The 6,755-nt window shown below is 50.2% G+C and overlaps 1 non-coding gene across 1 annotated transcript; it reads left to right on the top strand.

The window, feature by feature from the left end:
• Positions 1-1,553: 1,553 nt before the first annotated feature.
• LOC144116570 (U1 spliceosomal RNA) lies at positions 1,554-1,717 on the top strand. Its single transcript, XR_013311901.1, has one exon. It is a non-coding gene; the product is annotated as a U1 spliceosomal RNA (small nuclear RNA).
• The last annotated feature ends 5,038 nt before the right edge of the window (positions 1,718-6,755 follow it).

Raw genomic sequence — 6,755 nt, 5'->3', positions numbered from 1 at the left:
TCGTGGCGCTCCTCAAATACTGAAAAAGGCGGCGCACTAGTTATAGTATAACCGCCCTTGCAATACCGTTCCACCTATGGGACCCCCGTCAAAGGTGCCTGGTCGATAAAACTGCAGGTATACATAGCCGCTCGGCGAGGTTTATATTAAACAATTTTGCCAGAGAGCTAGCCAAACAAAGGACTCAAACCTTTCGGCAGAAGGCGGAAGGTAAATCGTCTGAATCAAATGCATATCGTACACTGTAACTCATGTCGTAAAGAGAAAACACAATATATCAAATCTCCCCACTACATCTCAAGTATGTAGGATTACAGCAGTAAAATTAGAGGAAATAAATGTCGGACAATTTAAATAAAACTCTTTCCTTCGGAGAAACAATATCGAAATGCAATGCTTGAAAGCGGATGTAGTCACAGTTGACGGTGTCCGCTTCGCACAACTGATGAATAATTTGTAATTAATAGAGTTCCTCTTTTACTGTGCGGTTGTTATGGCTTGTATTACGTGTGTTGAACGTGAGAACGCTTTATTTTATAGTCAACATGCCATTGATTTTTTCTTTGTTGACATGTTTCTGTTTTTGTCATTATTTTATGCCACAAGCATGCTGGAATACTTCGGAATTGCGGGATATGCTGTAAATAAATAGTTAAGGTCTTTAATATGGGAGTTCAAACCCAAAAGAGGCAGTAGAGGGCTGAAGAGGACAGAGAACCAAGGAGGATAGATCTGCTTGTCGAAATGAAGGTGATCTATGACCTTGTAGTGTTTAAGGTCCCAAAGCGACCCGGGCTATGAGGGACGCCGCAGTAGAGAGCTCCAGATCATTTAAACCATATGGGGTTCTGAACCATGAACTGGCATCGCACAGCAAAAGGGGATCTAGTATTACCTCTCTATTGAAACGCGACGGTGGCGGCCGGGATCGAACCGACTCCGAGGCGGATCAGGAGAGCTTTTATATATTTAATCCCAAATCTGCGGCTAAAATTATATTTCCGCAAGGATAGCACGAATAGCGTTAGATGTGCTTGCGCCAGGAAATTATTTAAACACCTAAGCCGATCCTTTCTCTATCGAAATAAATTGTGCAATGCAGTCCTTTTTTTTTAATAATGTCAGTATTCACAAATACGCCAGTTCTAAATACTACGAGACAGATATCCTGGCTGTGACGCCTTTCACAGCATCAATTCATATAGTTTTCTTCTTCCTAAAAAGGCGCAGCGCGCGCGCTCTTCACGCACGTGGGGTAATCGGCAGCCCGAAGCAACTACATCGCGAGATTGCATGCGCTGAGCCAATAAAACCGTCCTTCTAAGAGCGATATGCAATGAAAAAAAACTGTGCATTCATCAGCCGCCTTTCCTGCACCGACCTATGATTTTCAGATCTGCATCGCAAAAAATTAGATCCTTCATACGTCCTTTTTTATCAATACCACGTGGGATCTTCTCAAGATACTTTTCGCCAAGCATCTGTTCTCACGGGGGAAGTGATGGTGGATGCTTTAGACCGGCCACCCAGCAATCACCGATCCCGGTCATCCTATCTTTACCGGGTGCTTGGACTTCGGTGATCAACGAGGCCGAGTCCACGGGTGGTGGCCGGTACATTTCATTACGGCCGGCTGACGCCCGTCTCTTTTCCTAGTGGGGGAAGCTGTGGCACATAATTTTTGGTAGTGAGGTTTCGGCGTGCGCGCCACCCCCTGCCGTAATAAAATAAAAAGAGATGTCACATGACACTTCCAGTTTTCGCGAAAGGACGATGCATGCAAAGCACAGATACGGTTAATTTAGGTTACATTAAAGCGCGAAGAGAGAGAGAGAGAAAAAACTTTTTTGTTGGAGAGGAAGTCGGGGCACGCCCCTGGGTCTCCGCACGACCCCACTGCACTCAAATGTTTATGCCCCTAAGGTCCATAACACTGGCAGCCCGGCCGGTGGCGATTGTCTGCATAGCCGGGTCCTCCGAGCACAGCAGGGTCTCCCAGTCCTCCCAGGTCTTCAGGTCCTCTAGGCCGCGCGGGGGAGGGTCCGCCGGGCAGAGCGAGAGGATGTGGAGGGAAGAGGCGAATGGTTCTGGGCACAAGGTGCAGGCCGGAGTGGGGAAGGAGGGGAGATAGTGGGCTAGGATCAGGGGTGAGGGGAGTATGTGTGTCTTTAGTTTGCGCCAAATTGTTGCGTGTTTGTTATCTAGGGAGGGGTGGGGCGAGGGTAGAGCTGGGGCGAGGCTCTGTAGGCCTGCGTCATCTCGCTGAACGAGCGCATTCGCTCCCTCGCGAATCCCCGATCCGAGGCCACCTGAACCCGGTTTAAAGAACCTCGAGCTAAAAGGTTGGCGGCCTCGTTTCCGGGATTCCCGGAGTGCGCAGGCACCCATATAAGCTCTACATGGCGGGGTTGGGGTGCATCGGGCGAGCCCAATATGCCAAAAGCAGGGACGTGGACTAGGCCTCGCGCAAAATTTAGAATTGCAGTTTTAGAGTCTGTTAAAATGTACTGGGCTTCCGTGCGGATGATGGCAATTGCGATGGCGGCTTCCTCTGCAGCCTCTGGGGTGGTGTCAGGGGGGAGAGGTAGTGTGAGGAGGGCGGATGAAGAGCATTCCACCACGGCTTCGGTTGCTTCGTCACCCGTGCAGGCGGCGTCCATCCATTCGGCGTCCGGCTCGGAGCCGTACACTCGGTGGAGTGCCTGTGCACGGGCTCTGCGGCGCTGCTCATGGTGGGAGGGGTGCATATTTTTTGGCAGTGGCTTGATGACCAGCTCTCGGTGAAGGGATTGAGGAATGGGGAGGAGGGTTGGGTCGTTGGCCGGTATTCTGATTCCGAGGTAGTCCAGGATATACCTGCCTGAGGAGATTTGTGTAAGCCTTATGTATTGGGCCAGTCGAGGGGTCTCCACGAGTTCTCCGATCGTGTTGTGGAGGCCCAGGCGTAGTAATCTGTCTGTGGCGGTGTTGAGGGCAAGATGAAGTGCGTTGAATGCCTTGCAGATCAAGGCATTCAAAGTATTTATGTCGTGTTTGGATAGTTCTAGGTATGGGGTAGTGTAGAGCACACGGCTGAGGATACAGGCATAAATGAGGCGACAGAGGTCGCGCTCCTTCATGCCTCTATGGTGGCCCAAAACTCTGAGGATGAGATGCGATATCGCGCCTGCTACCTGCTTGAGTTTCTTGAGGGTGGTGGTGTTTTTTCCATCGTTCTGGATATGCAGGCCTAATATGCGGAGGGTGTCAACCTCCGGTCCCGGGTCCCCATTCAGTTCGATGGCAATGGGGGAGCGGGGGGAGCGTTGGTTCTTAGGCCGGATGAGGAGCAGTTCGGACTTCTCTGGGGAACAAGACACTCCAATGTTCTGTGCATAAGTTTTTGTGAGGGTGGCTGCTTCCTATAAGGTGTTCTCTATGTCGCCTTCACTGCCGTGGGTGGTCCACAGTGTGATGTCGTCGGCGTAAAGAGTGTGCTTAAGGTGGGGAATAGTTGCCAATTTTCGGGCGAGGGGGATGAGGGTGATGTTAAAGAGGAAGGGGAAGAGGACGGACCCTTGAGTGGTTTCGATACTCTGAAGCGTGTAGGAGGGGGAAGAGAGAGGTCCAAAATGTCTCTCAGCCGTGCGCTCACTGAGGAATGCTTGAATGTAGGCGTACCTGCGCGCACCCACATTCAATAGAGATAGGGCAGTCATGATCGCCTGATGTTCGATGCGATCAAAAGCTTAGGAGAGATCCAAAGCTAAGACTGCCTTTGTGTGACCAGGCAGAAGCGGGTCGAAAACGTCAGGTGTGAGTTGCAGCATGGCGTCCTGTGCGGATAGATGGGGGCGGAATCCCACCATGCTATGCGGGTATAGATTGTTGTCCGCCATGTGCGTTGTGTCTTGCTAACACAACATGCTCGAAGAGCTTTCCGAGCCATGAGCTTCGCGAAATCGGGCGAAGGTTTTAAAGTGTAAGTGTTTTGTTGGGTTTGGGTATGAATATTACCTTTGCGAGGCGCCAGGACTACGGGAGGATACCCTCCATCCAGCACTGGTCGAAGTATTACGTAATTCGTATGATCGATTGGTCGTCCAGATTACGGAGCATGGAGTTTGTGATTTGGTCTGCAGCAGGTGCGGAGTTGGTTCGTAGAGTCAGAAGGGCCGCTCTGACTTCCATCTCAGTGATGTCTGTGTCGAGTGTTGGATTGGCTGGTCCTGTGTAGGTGGGTAGAGGTGTGGGGGCACCCGGAGAGGTGTATGTGTTCTGAAGTGTGTTTATGAGGGCCTCGGGTTCTTCAATATGTTGGTGTGTGAGGCGTGTCACGTGGTGTTGTGTTCATAATTTTGTCTTCGTAGGGTCGATGAGGTGTCGGAGTAGTTGCCATGCGCGTTTGATGGACAGGTTTCCGGCGATGCCGTCACATATCTGTCCCCAGTTGGATCGGCAGACCTCCTCCGAGTGTTGTTGGATTTTTTTCTTCAGCGCGGCCAGCCGCTTTTTAAGTGTCTTGTTATATTTATTGCCTTTCCTGCGTTCCTGGAGGCTGTGATAAGCCTCCCAGAGGTGGGCTAGGTGTGTCTAGGGTAGGGGTTTCGGTGGTCGTTTCAATGTGTTGCTTGTTGTGGTGAACGTCATGCTAGAGTGAATGCACCCAGGCGTCGATCTCTGTGATAGGAGTGTCTGGGTGGGCGGTGCGTGCCGCGCGAAGTGCGTCTCAGATAACCAGTTTATGTGTTGTATAGGAGTGACGGGGTGGTTTGTACGGGACAGTGATTTGTATAATGTAATGATCACTGCCCAATGTATGTTAAGTTCGGTTTCAGGTAACACCGCGGATGTAGCGGCTCAGCGTCAGGTCAGGACTGGTGTCCATGCTGACACTGTTGCCGATCCGCATGGCCATCTGAAACGCGTTGTGAACTGTGAGCTTGAAGTTCTGCAAGAGCAGCCACAGCCTGCGACCTCGATGTGTCGTGGTTGTGTTTACCCAGTCAGTATGCTGACGGTTGAAGTCCCCACCAATTAGTAGAGGATGTTTCCCTGGTAGGTGGTGTAGCTCTCGCAGAAGTGATTCTAACGAGGCCATCGGCTGGGACGGGGGGTGGTATATATTTGCTATAAAGATTGAAGGAAGTATATGTGTGTTATGTATAAGTTCAATGATCACGCAGGGTGTCTCAGACGTGATGTGATGAGTTTTATAGGTGAGGCTGCGGTGGATGAGTGTGGACGCCCCGGGTTTGCTAGTGGTGTCTGAGTGTGTAGATGTGTAGCTGGGGAGCGTTGCCCGGTGTGCAGTCTCCTGGAGAAGAAGTATATGGGGAATGGGCGTGAGGGTGGGAAGGAGAAATTGCAGAGGAGCGCGCTTGGCCCGGAAACCGCGGCAGTTCCAAGTTAAAATAGGGAGAGAATTAGTTTTCCGCCCCGCCATATTGGAGAGTCGGCGGGTTGAGGAGGGGAGTGAGACTGGTGTCAATTGGTATGTGTTCAGCAAAGGGGGTTTGTGCTTGCGGATGTAGGGGGGAGGATTGGAGGTGGTCTGAATTTGGGTGAAGCGATGGGTAAGGTTATGTTCCATGAGCTCCATCATCTTGGTAAGCATAGCGTCCATGCGCTGCTCAAGATTTTCGGTGAGGGTGGCGGCAAGGTGATTGAATCTGGTCTCAAGGCGGGCGTCTATCTCTTTTAGTTAGTGGTCAAAATTGGCATCCAGTGCAGCGAATTTAGCGTCTATTTCTAGGGGCATGGGAGGCGGTTTGGCGTCTGAGGTGCGCTGCTTCTTTGACGCCACACCGCCTCCCATACCACTAGTATTAAGCATGCTGGAATGCTTCGGAACTGCGGGATATGCTGTAAATAAATAGTTATGTCTGTAATATGGGAGTTCAAACACACAAGAGGCAGTAAGAGCGCAGAACAGGACAGTAACCAAGGAGGATTGATCTGCTAGTCGAAATGAAGGTGATCTATGACTTTGTAGGGTTTAAGGTCCCAAAGCGACCCGGGCTGTGATGGACGCCGCAGTAGAGAGTTCCAGATCATTTAAACCACATGGGGTTCTGTACCATGAACTGGCATCGCACAGCAAAAGGGGATCTAGTATTACCCCTCTATCGAAATGCGACGGTGGCGGCTGGGATCGAACCGACTCCGAGGCGGATCAGGAGAGCTTTTATATATTTATTCCCAAATCTGCGGCTAAAATTATATATCCGCAGGGATAGCACGAATAGCGTTAGATGTGCTTGCGCCTGAAAAAAATTTAAACGCCTAAGCCGATCCTTTCTCTATCGAAATTAATTGTGTAATGCCGTCCTTTTGTTTTAATAAAGTCAATATTCACAAATACGCCAGTTCTAAATACTACGAGACAGATATCCTGGCTGTTTTCACAGCATCAATTCATATAGTTTTCTTCTTGTTCCTAAAAAGGCGCAGCGCCCGTGCTCTTCACGCACGTGAGGCAATCGGCAGCCCGAAGCAACTGCATCTCGTGAGTGCATGCACTGCGCCATCAAAGCCGTGCTTCTAAGAGCGATTTGCAATGAAAAAAATCAATCCATTAATCAGCCACCTTTCCTGTTTCGACCTATGATTTTCAGGTCTGCATCGCCTAAAATTAGATCCTACATACGTCCTATTTTATCAATACCACGTGGGATCTTCTGAAGATACTTTTCACCAAGCATCTGTTCTCACAGGGGAAGTGATGGTGGACGCTTTAGACCGGCCAACCAGCATTCAGCGATCCCGGTCATCTT

Source organism: Amblyomma americanum, chromosome 1 (genome assembly GCF_052857255.1).
Source record: "Amblyomma americanum isolate KBUSLIRL-KWMA chromosome 1, ASM5285725v1, whole genome shotgun sequence".
Lineage (NCBI taxonomy): Eukaryota > Metazoa > Arthropoda > Arachnida > Ixodida > Ixodidae > Amblyomma > Amblyomma americanum.
This window is presented reverse-complemented; position numbering and strand designations above follow the sequence as displayed.